Source organism: Syzygium oleosum, unplaced genomic scaffold, assembly GCF_021117445.2.
Source record: "Syzygium oleosum isolate NSW1041296 unplaced genomic scaffold, Sole_v2.1 Sole_v2.59, whole genome shotgun sequence".
NCBI classification, from domain to species: Eukaryota; Viridiplantae; Streptophyta; class Magnoliopsida; order Myrtales; family Myrtaceae; genus Syzygium; species Syzygium oleosum.
This window is the reverse complement of record NW_026607543.1, coordinates 1,100,356-1,119,237: the sequence shown is the minus strand read 5'-3', so window position 1 is coordinate 1,119,237 and position 18,882 is coordinate 1,100,356.

The following is an 18,882-nucleotide window of genomic DNA, read 5'->3' as shown; positions in this document are numbered from 1 at the left end:
CGTCGATTCGGGGGTTTTTATCGGGTGCGGCCATACGACTCCTTTTTGCCGTACACGCCACATGGGCGCGGCCCAGCTGTTGCACTCCGATTGACGGAAAGGGCTAGGGAAAGCGCCACGTCAGAAAAATAGAACTTGACACGTGGCAGGAGAAAAAGAATTAAAGCAAAAGCAAATTGAAAATCCGACGATCTTCCATTCAAAGGTAGAGTCAATTAGGGGTGTGCAAAAAAAATTGAGAACCGCTCGAAACTAGGCCGATCCATCCTAAAATTGGTGGTTCCTAAGGAATCGGTCTAGTTCTCAATTCCAATTTATTAGAACCGGTGGATTCTTATGCGGTTTTCAGTTCCAAGTGTGAAACCGACCGCCCGTTAACCCGGACCGGACCAGGCGTTCATTTTTCTTATATATATATGCTCGTCTCATCTCACTCTCATCTCGGTCTCTCTCGTCTCAACTCTCTCAAGCAACTCCCTCGGTCTCTCCATCTCTCGACTCACGGCCTCGACTCTCAACTTCCATCACCTCGTGGACGCTCCTCTGGCTGTTCGTTGCCTCCCTCTCTCGCTCTCGGTCACCTCCATCTGCTGTAAGTTAGAATCTAATCTTCAATCTACTCACTGTTCGAGGTACTGAGAGGAAAGTCAAGTGTTCTTTGCACATGTTTGAGAGGAAACTCTTTGGGTTTGGGCTGCATGGAAACCTCATTATGGTCGGTCTAGCTCAAAAACTCTAGAAAAATTAAAGCTCAAAATCCCTAACCCGTAAGTTGTTTGTTTGTTTAATGTATGATATGCAATTTGTCTCATGGCCTGCGAATCTCCCTAGTTCGAATCGAGTGATTCAAATTGTAGTTTGTATGCTGTGTCTTTTTATACTCTCTTTCTCTGTTTTGTCTCCTTTTCTCTCTAAATTTTGTTTACGCACGAAGTGTCCTGGTCATGTATGTGTGGTAGCCGGCAAGTGATGGTATATACTCAGTGATGGTCGGAGATGATTGATGGTGGGGTAAAGTGTATCTGTGATGTTCTTTGTACTAAGCTTGTGTCTATTGTCCTTTGTGTAAAACGATCATGCGATGATCTTTGGTGAAGTGGTTGTATGCCCTGTTTTTCAAAATGAAGAGTGCACATCAAGGGATATTAGTTTCTTCAACAGGACAACTTAAATAAAGTCATTTGAAGAAACTAATGGAGAGTGCACATCAGGGGATATTAGTTTCTTCAACGACGAATATCCTCCATTGATGGCGTGTTGCATGATTCGAGCAGGTGATCTATTAACATGTCAATGGAAGTGCAGAAATCATATGATGCGACAACGCTGACAATGAAATCAGAATCACTAGAACATGGAGGTTGTGAAGACGACTTTGAAGAGGCATTCAACACAAATAAGATATCTGGTTCTTGTCCTCCTCCTAGTTGAAGACGATAAAACTAATGTTGAATGATCATTTATACTTATTGTTTTTTTGTTTTCAGGAGGTTGGAACTTTGGAGTTTAAGAGCTCTCAAAGCTTGAGAAAGTTGCTTGCTCTTTTTATTCCTGACAATGGGAGATTTGTGTTCATTTATTCTCAGTTGAGAAGTTTATTTACTTTATTTGCTTGCTTACTCTTGCAAACTTGTGGTAAACTCCCCCGTGATATATAATGTAGATTACAGATGCATTTGTAATTCACAAGCTTCTCAAGTTGTGAACTTTGTGGCAAATCTTGTTGTGATTGTTATGTCATTGTAAAGTTGTCTAACATACTGTACCGGATGAGTTTGTTCCACGTACTTGGGTTTGGTTTGGTCTAATTTGTACAATATATGCCTTATCGGAGTGTGAGATAGCAAATCTCTGTTTGTTCCATGAATTTCTTTCGCCTCAACGTTCTCGTATTTTAAAGAACTGGGCATGGAACTTTATCTTTGTTTTTTGCTTTTCTTTGGCTATGGATTTCGTTTGTCCACTTTCAATATGAGACCAAGGCAGACTTTTTAGTGATCTTGCAGTTAAAGAACAGGGAAGTTCTTTGTTTTTGGCTTTACTTTGGCTAGCTGAAAAACAAGCCATTAAGTGCGTGAAGCTTGGTGGGACCGGTTCCATAAATCCACTCGAGAACTAGACTCGATCGGCTGTCCAGTTCCCGAGTAGGTCCATGGAACCAACGAACAGTCCCTGGTTTCAATTTTTCGGAACCGATCCTTAGTGACCGGTTCCCAGTTCGGTTCCAGGGTGGGAACCGCTCACCCTGGAAACAATCATCCCTACTATCAATGCGCATTGGAAAATTTTAAGGGTTAATGACACAAATGGTCTTTAAACTTTAACCCAATATGCAATGTGGTCCATGAACTTTAAATTTGTTCAATATGGTCCCTGAACTTTAACCCAATATACAATGTGATTCCTAATTTTTTAATTTATTTAATGCGGTCCCTGAACTTTTGTTGTTAAACATTTTCATGTACCAAAAGTTGAGAGACCACATTAAAGAATTAAAAATTTAAGAATCACATTGCACATTGAGCTAAACTTCAAGGACTATATTGAACAAATTAAAAGTTCATGGACCACATCGCACATGGGCCAAAGTTTAGGCAACATTGAACATTTTTATATAGTCAAGGGACTAAATTAAATATGTACCAAAATTTTAGGGATCACATTGACCAAATAAAAAATTTAGGGATCACATTACACATTGGCCTAAAGTTGAGAGATCACATTGAACAAATTAAAAGTTCATGGACCATATTATATATTGGGCCAAAATTCAGGGACCATTTATGTCATTTTTCCAAATTAAAATGTCCACCCATACGTGTTTCTCCATTCACAATCCATCTTTTACGTTTCTTTTAGAGAAAACCTTTGTTCTTCCATTTTCGTTTTAGAAGGAACTCCATTAGAGTAAAGCTTTGTCCTTCCATTTTCATTTCATAAGAGCTTCATTGAGCACAGTGGGTTGGGCACTCCGATTCATTGCGACCATTGCGAAGGTTGAGCACGGTTTAACACGTGCGAAGAAACCACATGATCTTCACCTATTAAAGATTGCATTTATTTGTGATTTGGCAGCGAAGACACCGCAAGGTTGTAGTTGCAAAGCTCTTCTGACATCATGATTAGAAGTGGCCAACAGCATCAACATCTTCAAACGCAATGTTTTTTACTTAACCGCATAGCATGAGAGCTTTGTGCCACATCATCACAATAAGTGCATTGTTTTGCAACTTATGTCCACCTCTATAGAATGTATTGTGATGGAATGCTTGTAACATTTAGAAGATGTGTTAAGATGCATAAAATATGCATGCACAATCATCCTTGCATTTCAAATTACTTGCATCTACATGTAATGGTAGAATCACTTGGACTAAAATGGACAAAATGCTTTGGTTCCCACGATATAAGTGTGTAACAGCCCATCATTTTCTAATCTAGGAACATGTTAAAAAAATGCAAGAACTAAGCCTAGGAATTCCTATAAATGACATGAGTATATGCATTGGCAACACGTTTCAAAATTCCATTGTTTTCAACCATAATTTGTGGCTTTCCTTGAGCACACTCAAAATCATCAACAACTTAGGAAAAGTGTAAAAAAAGTCATAAACCTTTAGCATTTGTGTTAATTTAATACTAAATCTTTTTTTTTGTACCAATTCAGTCCTAAACCTTTTGTTTTTATGCCAATTCAGTCCTTTCGGCAAATTTTGATCGGATTTTACTGACGTGGACGCTGGCGGGGTGGCGGCCGGCCACCGGCGCTGACGTGAACAACTTTTAATAATATTTGAATATTTTTTTCGAATTTTTATTTTTTTTAATTTTTTTCTATTCTTTTTTTTTCCTCCCTTCCCTCCTTCCTCCAGCCAGTCGTCGGTCCGGCGACAGGCCAAAGGCTAAAGGCCGACGAGGTTGACCTCGCCGACCACTAGCGAGGCTCACCCTCGCTAGGCGAGGGCCGACCTCACCGGATCTGGCGAGGGTCAAGCCTCGCTTGCCCACTGCGAGGCCGCCCTTGCAGCCATCCGGCGAGGGCCTCTGGCCAGTCGCCAGTCCGGCAACCGGCTGGAGGAAGGAGGAAGGGGAGGAAAAAAGAAAAATAAATAAATAAATAATTCAAAAAATATTAAAAAATTATGAAAAGTTTTCACGTTAGTGCCGATGGCTAGCCGGCATCCACGTCAGTAAAATCCGGCCAAAATTGGCTGGAAAGACTAAATTGAAACAAAGATAAAAGATTTAGGACTCAATTGGTAAAAAAAAAAAGATTTATGACTAAATTGGCACCAATGCTAAAGGTTCAAGATTTTTCTAACACTTTTCCTTCAACAACTTCAGTGTTGTGCATTTTTTCAGCTTGCTTCTCATAACGATTGACAAATTAAAATAAAGTCACAGTCTTACATGCCATATCTTGAAAGACATTATACATTTTTTTGTGTAGATCTAATTCCTTCGGGAAAAAAAAAATCACAACCAAATGCAAGACACTATTTATGACGCATGCGACATATTATCCAACCACTTGTTGTGACCAAGCTCCACTCCTGACACGTAACTTTCCAAGTGTTCTCTATTTCAAGTTTAGATTTACAATGATATAGAAAATTTTGCCAATATTTATCGGAGAAAACCTGGATTTCCAAGAAAATGTACAATATGATGCATAGCGTTTTTCCCAATTTGTCATACACATAAATGATTATCAAAATTCGAAAGAAAAGAAAAGTTCTAATGGCATTTGCCATGGAATGATCTTCATCAGTGAAATAGTATTGGCCATTTAAGTTTGCACAATCTAGTTATTTCGCACAGCTAATTATTACCTTAGAGCATGTTTGAATTGGCTTTTTGTTCTCACTTGTTCAATCGAAAACTTGCAACTTACCTGCTTTGTTTTTTTTTAATTGGAAATTTCACAATACTTAAATATTGACATTTAGATTCACATATGAAAACATAAGTTTTTACAATTTGAATATCTTAAATTTTGGTGATAAAAGTGAAAAATACTTTTGCTCTTACTTTTTTTTGGAAAAATTACCAAAACAGTTATAAACCTATTGTAATTGTGTCAATTCAATCATAAACCTTTTTTTGTGCCAATTCAGTCCCAAATCTTTTGTATTTGTGCAAATTCAATTCATCCAGTCAATTTTGGCCAGCCGGTGCCGATCGTCTGGCCAATGCTGACGTGTCAATTTTTAAATGTATTTTTTAAAATTTTTCTCTCTTTCTTTTTTTTTTCCTATCTTCTTCCCCGGTCACTAGACCGGCCAAAGGCTGAGGCTGGCGAGGTTGAACTCGCCGGCCACCGGCGAGGGCAAGCCTTGCCACTGGTGGGGGAGGTTGAGCCTCGCCGTGGCCGGGCGAGCTCAACCTCACCTAGCAACACGAGGTCTCGCCAAATCTAGGCGGCCTCCCTATCACTGGGTGGGCGAGGGCTAGCCTCGCCATGGCCGAGCGAGCTTGACCTCGCTCAGCAAGAGCGAGGCCACCCAGATCTGGCGAGGGTGAGCCTCACCATGGCTGGACGAACTCGACCTTGCCCAGCGACAGTGAAGCCGCCCAGATCTGGCGAGACCTCGCCCAACCATTATGAGGCTCAACCTCGCCCACCGACGGTGAGGGTGAGCCTCACCATGGCCGGGCGAGCTCGACCTCGCCCACCGACAGTGAGGTCTCACCAGATTTGGGCATCCTCGTTGTTGCTAAGCAAGGTCTTGTCAGATCTGGGCAGACTCGCCCACCGACGGCGAGGGTGAGCCTCGCCAGTGCCAACGAGGGCAAGCCTCACCGGCCTTTGGCAGGCCGGCGACCGGCCAAGGAAGTAGATAGGACAAAAAAAAGAGAGAAAAAATAAATAAAAATTCAAAAAAATAAAATATATATTAAAAAATTATCACATCAGTGCCGGCAAACCAAAATTGGCTGGATGGACTGAATTGGCATAAATACAAAAGGTTTAGAACTGAATTGGCACAAAAAAAATATTTAAGACTAAATTTGTACAATTGCAATAGATTTAGGACTGTTTTGGTAATTTTTTCCTTATTTTAAGTGTCCTAAACACGCCTTTAAATTATATATGATGGCTAGTTTGATGAAATTGAAAAATAGGCATTAAAAGTTCAAACAAAGAATTTTAGTATTCATATGTTCAAGTGTTGAAAATTGAAATATAAAGTTGTACTTTAATAACTAGAATTTGATCACTGAATATTATTAATTCTTAATCAAATATGAAAGTATGATCATTATTGATAGGCATTGTGTCGTAATGATAGTTGGGATATCCGAAATCTAGGCCTCCACGGTCGCACATCACACACTAACGAGTGGTCATGTGCGGCCAACTTCGCCCAAGTGATACGCTCGTAGGAATTACACATACATAAGTATAAACAGAACATTGCTGTTCTTGTACAATTCAAGTGTTCATATTGATGTTTCTTCTTCAATGTTATGTATGTCTTGAAATTTGGACATGTGATCAAAAACATACCTTGGTTGGTCATTTCAAAAAACAAGATAAAGAAAAAAAATTGGCATACCTTGATTGGTTGGACATGCGATCAAAAGGAAAAAAAATTGACACATGTTAGTCATTTTGAACACAAGATAAAAGAAAAAGGAATATTCCCGAGGTGAATGTAAAAAAGCATCTCGATTTTTGCAAAACCATCAAATTGGTCGGCCGAGTTGGTTATAACATATTTTCAATTGATTTGGAGCCTCCTCGGACATAATTTCGAATCTCCCGATCGATTTTCGATCTTAAGAAATCTCAATGAGTCCATAGCATGAATTTTCCTTGTGCAGCAAGCATGATAGTTATGGCTCAATTCGAACATTTTGACTGATGGGACTGCCAATACTGATCGCGTTTGTCAACTCATATTGATATTTGCAAAGTTAGAAATGCCAAGGGAGACTTTTGAGCATGGAGAAACTGACAGGGTGGGTGATCCAAGTAAAGTGGGGACCGAGCCATCCATTATGGCCATCGATTCTTTGCCCCTTATGGTCGTTCTCAGAGGCCCACGGCTCACCCACTGATTCCCATTCTCTTTCAAAGAGCAAAAAATATCCCATCACTCTCTCTCTCTCTCCCTCTCACCCTCTCTCCAAATTTCAAGAAATATAATGTCTTGGAATCGCCTTTGCCATTCAAACCTCATCGCAAAAGAACTGGACTTTTTGGTCCATAGAACTCGAGAATATATTTCATAAACTGATTGGATCCACCATTCATGGGAATAAGAATCTCCAAAAAAGGTAAAAATAAAATCGCCACTGAACATCATAATATAATTCCATGTAGATAGGATGATTGATATCAAGTTGGATTTTCGAATCTTTTTTACCTTAGTTAGCCATATAATAAATCTTTCACATATTTATTATCTACTTCATTTGGTAAATTAAGAGTCGATCGTTCTTTCCCCGATGATTAAAGCCATTAGAACAATATTTCTTTTTTAAATTGATATCAAAAATCTTAAGCTATTAGTATGCAGCCTAAATATAAATAAATATTGTGAGATAATATTCTAACATTCTCAGACATTCTTGGAACTTGATAAAAACTGAAGAGCTCTTGAATGAACTTCAAACAGGTACTCATGTGATTCTCATTTAGTATTCATCCATTTTTGTCTTGGACTAAAGAGTTTGAAAGTTTCCAGATAAACCCTCACCAGTTGCATCCTATTGATTGGTCAGAAAAAGTAGCTATACCCAAAATCTGAACAGACAATCGAATTGCTGATGAAACCTTTAGGGTCTCCTCATATTGCATATAAAGTCAAGCTCACAAAGAAAAGATTGCATAGATCACAAATCATGAAAGGGCTAAATCTTTCAGAAGCTGACAAGCACATCATCATACTCATACAGCACCCTCATGAGGTTGACGCAGAATCAACAGACTTGGGAGAGAGGGAGCTGACGGATAAGCTAGTCCTGTTATCGGACGTGGGCATCGAGTTCGACCGCTTTATCCAAGCCGAGGACCTTGACCGGTGAAAGCGGCACCGGAACGAGCCTTGGTGCGTCGTGGGCGAGCACAAGCACTGGCCCTTCGGCGAGCTCGACGGCGCGGCCGTGGCCTCTCCTTTGGGGGAAGTGCTTATGCTGATGCTCTGCTTGGAGGCCATTGGAGGGTAGCTGGAACCAATGAACACCAAGTTCAAAACCTTTGGTATGAAGATGATAATAAGGAGAGAGAGAGAGAGAGAGAGAGAGAGAGAGATGGTGAAGATATGGGGACTTTGGGATGATAAATATGCAATGGGTGAGGTCAGAAGAGAGAATTCGAATGGAGTGGGTATTATTTTAGTCTATATATGGGTTTGTCCATAGTGTTACTGACCATATATGTGGTCATGGCCATGTATGTGTAGGTTCTAGCCTCCAGCTAAAACCTAATCGTGAAGGAAAAGTTGAATGCGACTTTTTAACTTTTTTCATTTTTATTTTCAAAGTTCATATTATTTGGGGTGTCGAACGTTAGTTCGTCACAAATCAAAATAACTAATTAATCTATAAATTTAAGGAAGTGGGTCTACAAAGAGAATAAGAAAATACATAATATATATATATATGATTTAAGATATAATTGAAGGGCAAAAGCCACCAAAAACTTTAAACTATGCCCACTGTGACACATTTACCCTAAACTTGTATTTATGTGACACATTTACCCTTTGTCAAAATTTTGTCAATAAAAAACCGCTAAAAATCTGCTTATATAGACTTTAGAAAGCAAACAGTATTGACATGACACCCACGTAACTTGAGTGAAATAAAAATGACGTTGTTTTGACTGAAAAATCATTTAACGGAACCTTGACAGAGGGTAAATGTGTCACATGGATACAAGTTTGGGATTTTTTATGTCACAAGAAAATTTTTTGGATAAATATATCACGGTGGGCATAGTTTGGGGTTTTTTGTGGCTTCTTCCCTAATTGAAATATGCATAATTAATTAACAACCTTTGAAGATATATAAGGATAGCCCAATTCATCTTACTAGGTTTATAGTCAATTGACTTAAGTCTATTTTATATATATTTATATATGTGTGTGTGTGAAATTATTGTACACGAGAATCATATATCACGTGACAGTGACAGTGACACGTGAAGAAATCGATCTATGAGAATATATGATCTCAGAAATTACTTGAACCGGATGCTATGCGAATAATATGATTGATTGATTTTACTGTCACGTTTAATTAATTCGGGCACATGATGACGTGAGTGGCTACAAGAAGAGATGAGGTTCTCATGTGGGGGGGTTCATGGGGCTCATTGCGCTCGTCGCAGATTCTCTCTCTCTTGATTTTCATCCACTTTACATAATGCCAAATGGATCTGATCCCAATTCTCTTTCGAGCCCAAAAATTATATCAAATTCATCAGTTACATATTCATTCGTCGTTAGATCTCGAGCCATGTGAGCTCCATGAACAGAATTTTATGCCATGTTATCAGACAACCATTAGCTGAAGCTCTTCCGCTCATCATGTGATGCCTCTTTCCACATGTTTAGACGCCATGAAAAGCAACAAAAGAGCACCTGCTTCGTCACTATAAGACGCATGAATCTCTGGACAGATAACTGTGGACTCTGTTAAAGCCTGCATGTCTTGAAAAAAAAAAAATGAAATGGAAAGGTTTGAAGATTCATTGCACAGGTCGATGTCCTGGAAACCCTAGCAATCTAGCAATGCAAACGATAGCGGACACGCGCAGAGGTTAGTGATTCTCGCATTAAAATATCATGAAGCTCTGTCTCAAGCAATCAACTATGCTAGTAAAGAATCATCTGTAATGGTAGCAGGAGCTTCTGAACATGCAATACAATGGATCTTCTAAGCCTCTTCATATGGACCCCAAAGGCCATGCTATATCCCTTACAAGAGTCGCACTAAACAGACAAGGCAAGTCTCTCTCTTGATTCCCATGGCCTAGTTGATTCGCTAACTCCCTAATCTAAAATTATTGCAAATATGACTTCGAGCTTCAGCGTCCGGTGCGCGCACAACCTGATAGAAAGTAGTTTATGCAACAATTGTGCAATTTACGTGGTGTAACAAGTCAATCATAATGCCAGTGTGGATCTTAACTAACTTTGCTTTTAAATTTTGAAAAGGCATATCTTTCACAGACTTGTTATTGACTCTCGACCTAGAAAAGAGAATCAAAGCAATTGGTTCATGGGTAGACTGCGATTTGATCGAACCTCTACGAGTACGGCAAGGGCGGCCACATTTTTATCGTGTGCCTCTGCCACAGTGTCTTCCTCAACCCAACCAACTTCGTCAAGCACGCTAACCACACTGATTGGTCCAATCCCATGAAGCACATCGCCGTCAATTAGCCGTCGCCTTACAAAGTGTTGAGTGCACCTAATAATCGTACTAAAATCGCGCACTCGCACACAGGTACTCTATATTGGCCACTTGGCCAATGGTCTTCAATTGTAAGGCTAAAAGACTTCCACACTTATATATTGCCAGTGTGGTGTAATAAGTCGATCATAATGCCAGTGTGGATCTTAACTAACTTTGCTTTTAAATTTTGAAAAGGCATATCTTTCACAGACTTGTTATTAACTCTCGACCTAGAAAAGAGAATCGAAGCAATTGGTCCATGGGTAGACTGCGAATTGGTTGAACCTCTACAAGTACGGCAAGGGCGGCCACATCTTTATCGTGTGCCTCTGCCACAGTGTCTTCCTCAGCCCGACCAACTTCGTCAAGCACGCCAACCACACTGATTGGTCCAACCCCATGAAACACATCGCCGTCAGTTCGCTGTCGCCGTACAAAGTGCTAAGTGCACCTAATAATCGTACTAAAATCTCGCACCCGCACACGGGTACTGTATATTGGCCACTTGGCCAATGGTCTTCAATTGTAAGGCTAAAAGACTTCCACACTTATATATTGCCAGTGTGGTGTAACAAGTCAATCATAATGCCAATGTGGATCTTAACTAACTTTGCTTTTAAATTTTGAAAAGGCATATCTTTCACAGACTTGTTATCGACTCTCGACCTAGAAAAGAGAATCGAAGCAATTGGTTCATGGGTAGACTGCGATTTGGTCGAACCTCTACAAGTACGGCAAGGGCGGCCACATCTTCATCGTGTGCCTCTGCCACAGCGTCTTCCTCAGCCCGACCAACTTCGTCAAACACGCCAACCACATTGATTGGTCTAATCCCATGAAGTACATTGCCGTCAGTTCGCCGTCGCCGTACAAAGTGCTAAGTGCACCTAATAATCGCACTAAAATCGTGCATCCGCATGCGGGTACTATATATTGGCCACTTGGTCAATGGTCTTCAATTGTAAGGTTAAAAGACTTCCACACTGATATATTGGTCCACACATTCACATTTTTTCTATATGGGATAAGACACCTTTTTGTTTGTAAGCAAACAAACTATCAACACATCGCATCAACCAAACTCGGACGCGAAAGCATACACTTTGAAGGCAATCTATAGGAAGTCAACCATCATGATTGAGAACATCTCTAACGACGAGCAGATCAAGAGAGGTAAGCTTCTAAATGTTGCTCAAAACAGCAATGCTTATCAGAAAAATAGCAACAACAATGGAGTGAGAGGAATGAAGTAGTTACTGACCGTGATCACCACAAGTGATGAGCCAGAGGGCAAGAAAGTGGATGGGTTATTGTATAAGTACAGCAAGGGCAGCCACATCTTCATCGCGTGCCTTTGCCACAGTGTCTTCCTCAGCCCAACCGACTTCGTCAAGCATGCCAACTACACTAATTGGTCCAACCCCATGAGCGCATCGCCATTAATTTGCCGCTGCCGAGCAAAGTGTTAAGTGTGCCTAACAATCACGCCAAAATCGGGCAATTATTCGCACACCTGCACGCGGATACTATTTATTGGCCATTTAGCCTATGGTCTTCAATTGTAAGGTTAGAAGACTTCCACACTTATAAATTGGTCCACACACTCACATCTTTTCTATGTGGGACAAGACACCTTTTTATTTGTTTTACAAATAGACTATCGAGATATCTCACCAACCAAACTCAAACGTAAAAGCCTCAGCTGCAAAGGCGATTTATGGAAAATCATTCATGATTGAGAACATCTCTCAATACGAGCAGATCAAGAGACTTAGGCTTCCAAATGCTGTTCAAAACAGCAATGCTCATCAAAAAATTAGTAACAACAATGGGGTGAGAGGAATGAAGCAGTTGCTGACTGTTACCACCACACAAGATGGACCAAAGGGGAAGAAGGTGGACAGGCTCCTCTACAAGTACAACAAGGGCAGCCACATCTTCATCGTGTGTTTCTGCCATGGTGTCTTCCTCAAACCGACCAACTTTGTCAAGCATGCCAACCACACTGATTGGTCCGGCCCCATGAAGCACATCGCCTTCAATTAATCACCGCCGTGCAAAGTGCTAAGTGCGCCTAATAATCGCACCAAAATCGAATTATTCACACACCTGCACACTGGTACTCTATATTGGCCACTTAGCCCATGGTCTTCAATTGACAAGCTAGAAGACTTCCACACTTATATATTAGCTCACACACTCACATTTTTTCTGTGTGGGACAAGATACCTCTTTGTTTATTTTATAAATAAAATATCAACACATCTCACCAACCAAACTCGAACGCGAAAGCCTATGTTAAAAAGGCAATCTATGGGATTTCGGCCATCATGATTGAGAACACCTCTTATGACGAGTTGATCAAGAGACCCAGGCTTCGAAATGTTATTCAAAACAGCAATACTCACCAGAAAAATAGCACGACAAGGGAGAAAGAGGAATGAAGCAATTAGGGATGTGTAAAGCAATTGGGAATTGCCCGGACCGCTCGAAACCAGACCGAATCGGCGGTTCCCATGGGGACTTGGTCCGGTTCCTGGTTCCAATTTACTAGAATCGATGAATACCGGTCCGGTTCATTGTTTCAACTTGGAACCGGCCACTCTTATTAGACCGATTTATATATTTTTAAATTTCAGCTCACTTTTAGTGAAAGCGAAAATCTTTCACGCCTTTTGCAATTTACTCGTGGTCCTCAAAAAAGAAAGAAAAAAAAAAAAGAAACCCTAGCCTCATCTCACTCTCACGCCTTCAACTCTGTCATAGACTCACAGTTGCCTTATTTGTCACAAATTCACAGTCGAGCCTCGCTTCCGGCCCTCCCTCACAGTCAACCTTGCCTCCCTCTCACAGTCTCGCTCAAACTCACAAGTGTCATGCCTCTCTCTCGCAACTCGCTCTTGCAATCGCAGCTGTTAACCAAGTAACACCAATCACATTGCTCGGTTTTATTCTATTATTTGAGTGAAAGATTCTGCTTTAGGGTACTCATTCTTTTTAATGCTGCTGGCGAATTCGATTTATGATGTAGAGTGCTTCAAATTAACAATTATTAGGTGCACTTTGCATTTTGCATAACGGCAGCGAACTGACCACAATGTGTTTCATGAGGTTGGACTAATCAGTGTGGTGGACATGCTTGACGAAGTCAATTGGACTAAAGATGACGCCGTGGTGGAGGCACACAATGAAGATATGTCCGCCTTGTTGTACTTTTAGAGGAACTCATCCACTTTCTTGCCCTCTGGCCGATCTCCGGTGGTGGTCATAGTCAGCAATTGCTTCATTCTTCTCGTGCCATTGTCATTGCTATTTTTTTTCTGACCATTGTTGTTTTTAAACACATTTGGAAACATAGATATCTTGATCTGCTTGTCGTGAGAGATGATTTCAATCATGATGGCTGACTTCCCAAAGGTCACCTTCAAAGCGTAGGCTTTCACGTTTGGTTGGTGGAATGTGTTGATAAATTGTTTGTAAAACAAACAAAGTGGTGTCTTGTCCCAAATAGAAAAAATGTGAGTGTGTGGGCCAATATATAAGTGCCAAAGTCTTCTAACCTTACAATTGAAGACAATGGACTTAAGTGGCCAATATATTGTACCCCATCTGTGTGCGCGCGCAATAATTGCTAGATTTTGACGTGATTATTAGGCACACTCAGCACTTTGCACGACGGTGGTGAACTGATAGCAATGTGCCTAACAATTGAAGACAGTCGGGCTTAGGAAGACGCCGTGGCAAGGCACATGATGAAAATATGGCCGCATTTGCCATACCTGTAGAGGAACCCGTCCGCCTTCTTGCCCCCTGGCCTATCATATGGTGGCCACAGTCAGCAATTGCTTCATTCCTCTCACTCCATTGTCATTGCAATTATTTTATGAGCATTTCTATTTTGAACTACATTTGGAACCCTAGGTATCTTGATCTTCTTGTCGTGAGAGATGTTCACAATCATGATGGCTGACATTCCATAAGTCGCCTTCGCAGCATAGGCTTTCGCTTCCGATTTTGATTGGTGAGATGTGTTGATAGTTTGTTTCTAATACAAACAAAGAGGTGTATTGTACAACATTGAAAAGATGTGCTTGTGTGGGCCAATATATAAGTACCAAAATCTTCTAGCCTTACAATTGAAGACAATGGACTAAGTGGCCATTATATTGCACCCGCATGTGGGTGCACAAATAATTACTCTATTTTAATATTAATGTGCCTCATAGGGTTGGACCAATCAATGTGGTTGGCATGCTTTGACGAAGTCGATTGGGCTAAGGAAGACGTCGTGGCAGAGGCATAGGATGAAGATGAGGCCGCCCTTGCCATAGTTGTAGAGGAACCCATCCGCCTTCTTACCCTCTGGCCCATCTCCTCTGGTGGTCACAATCAGCAACTACTTCATTTCTCTTACTCCATTGTCATTGCTATTTTTCTGATGAGCATTGCTGTTTTGAACAACATTTGTAAGCCTAGGTCTCTTGATCTGCTCGTCATGAGAGATGTTCTCAATCATGATGGATGACTTCCCACAGAATGCCTTCGTAGTGTAGGCTTTTGCGTCCGAGTTTGGTTGGTGAGACATGTCAATAGTTTGTTTATAAAGCAAACAATAAGGTGTCATGTCCCACATAGAAAAGATGTTAGTGTGTAGGCTAGTATATAAGTGTGAAAGTCTTCCAGCTTTACAATTGAAGACCATGGGTCAAGTGGCCAATATGCTCTACTCGTGTGCGGTGTGCGATTATTAGGTGCACTTAGCAATTTGCACGGTGGTGGCAAATTGACGACGATGTGCATCATAGGGTTAGACCAATCAATGTAGTTGGCGTGCTTGACAAAGTTAGTTAAGCTGAGGAAGATAGCATGGCAAAGGGACACGATGAAGATGTGACCGCCCTTGCCGTATTTGCATAGGAACCTTTCTGTCTTTTTGCCCTCTGGCCCATTTCCTATTGTGGTCACAATCAGCAACTGCTTCATTCCTCTCACTCCATTATCGTTGCTATTTTTCTCATGAGCATTGCTATTTTGAACAGCATTTAGAAGCCTAGGTCTCTTGATTTGTTCCTCATGAGACATATTTTCAATCATGAAGGATGATTTCACAAAGATCGCCTTCACAGTGTAGGCTTTCGCATTCAAGTTTGGTTGGTGAGATGTTATGATAGTTTTGTTGTAAAACAAACTAAGAGGTGTCTTGTCCCACAGAGAAAAAATGTGAGTTTGTTAGCCAATATATAATTATCAAAATATTCTAGCCTTACAATTTAAGACCATGGGCTAAGATGCCAATATTGTACCCGCATGCAGTGTACAAATAATTGCGTGATTTGGAGCAATTATTAGGGGAACTTAACACTTTGCACACCGGCGGCGAACTGACCGCGATTTGCGTCATGAGGTTGGACCAATCAGTGTGGTAGACGTGCTTGACAAAGTTGGTAGAAGAAGATGCCATGGTAGAGGCACACGACGAAGATGTGTTAGCCTTTGCAGTACGTGTAAATGAGCCCGTCCACCTTCTTGCCCCTGTCACAGTTAGCAACCGCTTTATTCCTTTCACTCCATTGTTGTTGTTGTTGTTTTTGTGAGCATTGCTGTTTTGAATCGCATTTGGAAACCTAGGTCTCTTAATCTACTTATTGTGAAAGATGTTCTCAATCATGATAGCTGACTTTCCATAGGTCGCCTTCAAAGCGTAAGCTTTTGCGTCCGAGTTTGGTTGGTGAGATATGTTGATAGTTTGTTGGTAATACAAACAAGGAGGTGTCTTGTCCCACATTGAAAAGACGTCAGTATGTGGGCCAATATATAAGTTTGGAAGTCTTTTAACCTTACAATTGAAGACAATGGACTAAGTCACCAATATATTGTACCAACATGTGTGCAAATAATTGCTCAAATTGAACACGATTAGTAAGCACACTTAGCACTTTGCACGGCAGTGGCGAACTAATGGCAATGTGCCTCATTGGGATGGACCAATCAATGTGGTTTGCACATCAATGTGGTTTGCACGCTATGTTTGACTTTCTTCTCTTCAACCCTAATAAAGAAACTTTGTCTCTTTGCATAATAATGCTTAGGACACTTAAAGTACAGGCCAAAAAGGACGTCAGAAGAAGAGTGAGAAATGCGTCAAATCCCAAACAAAGAAAGAAAAAAGGCTAGCCCTCGTCAAAAAAAGCCAGAGACCGGAAATAAGGAAAAAAGAGAAAAAAAAAAAAGAAAGAAAAAAAGGGAAAAAATTCAGAATTAGGGAAGCAATCTCACTCTTCAACTATTATAACTACAGTACAATGGAACAACAATGCAAATGGAGGTTCCTACAGCGGAACAAGATGATTTGATAGGTCCAGTATGCTTTGTAGTATCCTCATGTTTGAGGGAAAAAAAACTAGCCATTGTGCATAGTGTATTATAGCTAGACAGAGCAGAATACCAGAATTTAACGTACAGTAGAAAACACATAATTCATCATATGAAGATGAGTAAAAGTAAAGAAATACAGTTTTATCATGAAGGACAGCCTTCACATAGTCACATGCAACAGTTTTGACTTAGGTTACTGACTATGACCACCAAAGGAGATACACTAGAGGGCAAGAAGGCGAACAGGTTCCTCTACAAGTACGGCAGGGTGGCCACATCTTCATGTGCCTCAGCCATGGCATCTTCCTCAGTTCAACTGACTTCATCGAGCACGCCAACCACAATGATTGGTCCATCTCCAACAAGTACACTGTCGTCGCCGCCATGCAAAATGCTAAGTGCGCCTAATAATCGCGACATTATTCACGTATATTTTGGCCACTTAGCCCATGGTCTTCAATTGTAAGGCCAGAAGACTTCCACTTAGCCCATGGTCTTCAATTGTAAGGTTAGAAGACTTCCACTCTTGTATATTGACCCACACACTCACTTCTTTTCTATGTAGGACAAGACAGCTCTTTGCTTGTTTTATAAATAAATTATCAACACGTCTTATGAACCAAACTCGAACACAAAAGCTTACATTAGGAAGGCGATCAATGGGAAGTTAACTGTCATGATTGAGAACATCTCTCACAACGAGTATATCAAGAGACCTAGGCTTCCAAATGTTGTTCAAAATAGCAATGCTCATCAGAAAAATAGCAACGACAATGGAGTGAGAGGAATGAAGCAGTTGCTGACTGTGACTATCACAGGAGATGGGCTAGAGGGCAAGAAGGCGAAAGTGTCCTCTACTTGTACGGCAGGATTGGCCGCATCTTCATTGTGTGCTTTTGCCGAAGCGTCTTCCTTAGACCAACAGACTTCATCAAGTATGCTAACCATGCTGATTAGTCCAACCCCATGAAGCACATTGTCGTCGGTTCGCCGCCGTCATGTAGAGTTCTAAGTGCGCCTAATAATCGCACCAAAATCACGCAATGCCCCCACAAGCATGTACTATATATTGGCCACTTAGCCCTCGGTCTTCAATTGTAAAGCTAGAAAACTTCCGCAATTATATATTGGCCCGCAAACTTACATCTTTTCTATGTGGCACAAGACACATCTTTGTTTGTTTTACAAACAAACTATCAACACATCTCACCAACCAAACTCAGACGCAAAAGCCTACCCTACGAAGGTGAACTATGGGAAGTCGGCTATCATGATTGAGAACATCTCTCGGGACGAGCAGATCAAAAGACCTAGGCTTCCAACCGCTGTTCAAAAAAATAATGCTCATCAGAAAAATAGCAACGATAATAGACTGAGGGGAGTGACATTTGCTGGTTGTGACCACCACAGGAGATGGGCCTAAGGTCAAAAAAGTGGACGGGTTCCTCAACAAGTACGACAACAGCGACCATATCTTCATCATGTGCCTCTGCCACGACGTCTTCCACAGCCCAACCGACTTTGTCAAGTACGCCAACCACCTTGTTTGGTCCGATCCCATGAAGCACATCAACGTCGATTCACCGCCGTCGTGCAAAGTGCTAACTGTGCCTAATAATCGCGCAATTATTCATGCACTCACACGCGGGTATTGTATGTTGGCCACTTAGCTTATGATATTCAACTGTAAAGCTAGAAGACTTCCACACTTATATATTGGCCCAATCACTTAAATCTTTTCTCTGTGGGACAGGATCTCTTTGTTTGTTTTACAACCAAACTATCAACTAATTTCACCAATCAAATTCGAACGGGAAAGCCTACTGCGAAGGCTATCTCTGGGAAGTCAGCCATCATACTTGAGAACATCTCTCATAACAAGCAGATCAAGAGACTCAAGCTTCCAAATGATATTCAAAACAACAATGCTTATCAAAAAAATAGCAACAACAATGGAGTGAGAGGAAAGAAGCAGTTGCTAACTATCACTACCACAGGAGATGGGCCAAAGGGTAAGAAGTTGGATGGGTTCCTCTACAAATAGGGCAAGGGTGGGCATATCTTCATCATGCGCCTCTACCACGACGTCTTCGTCAA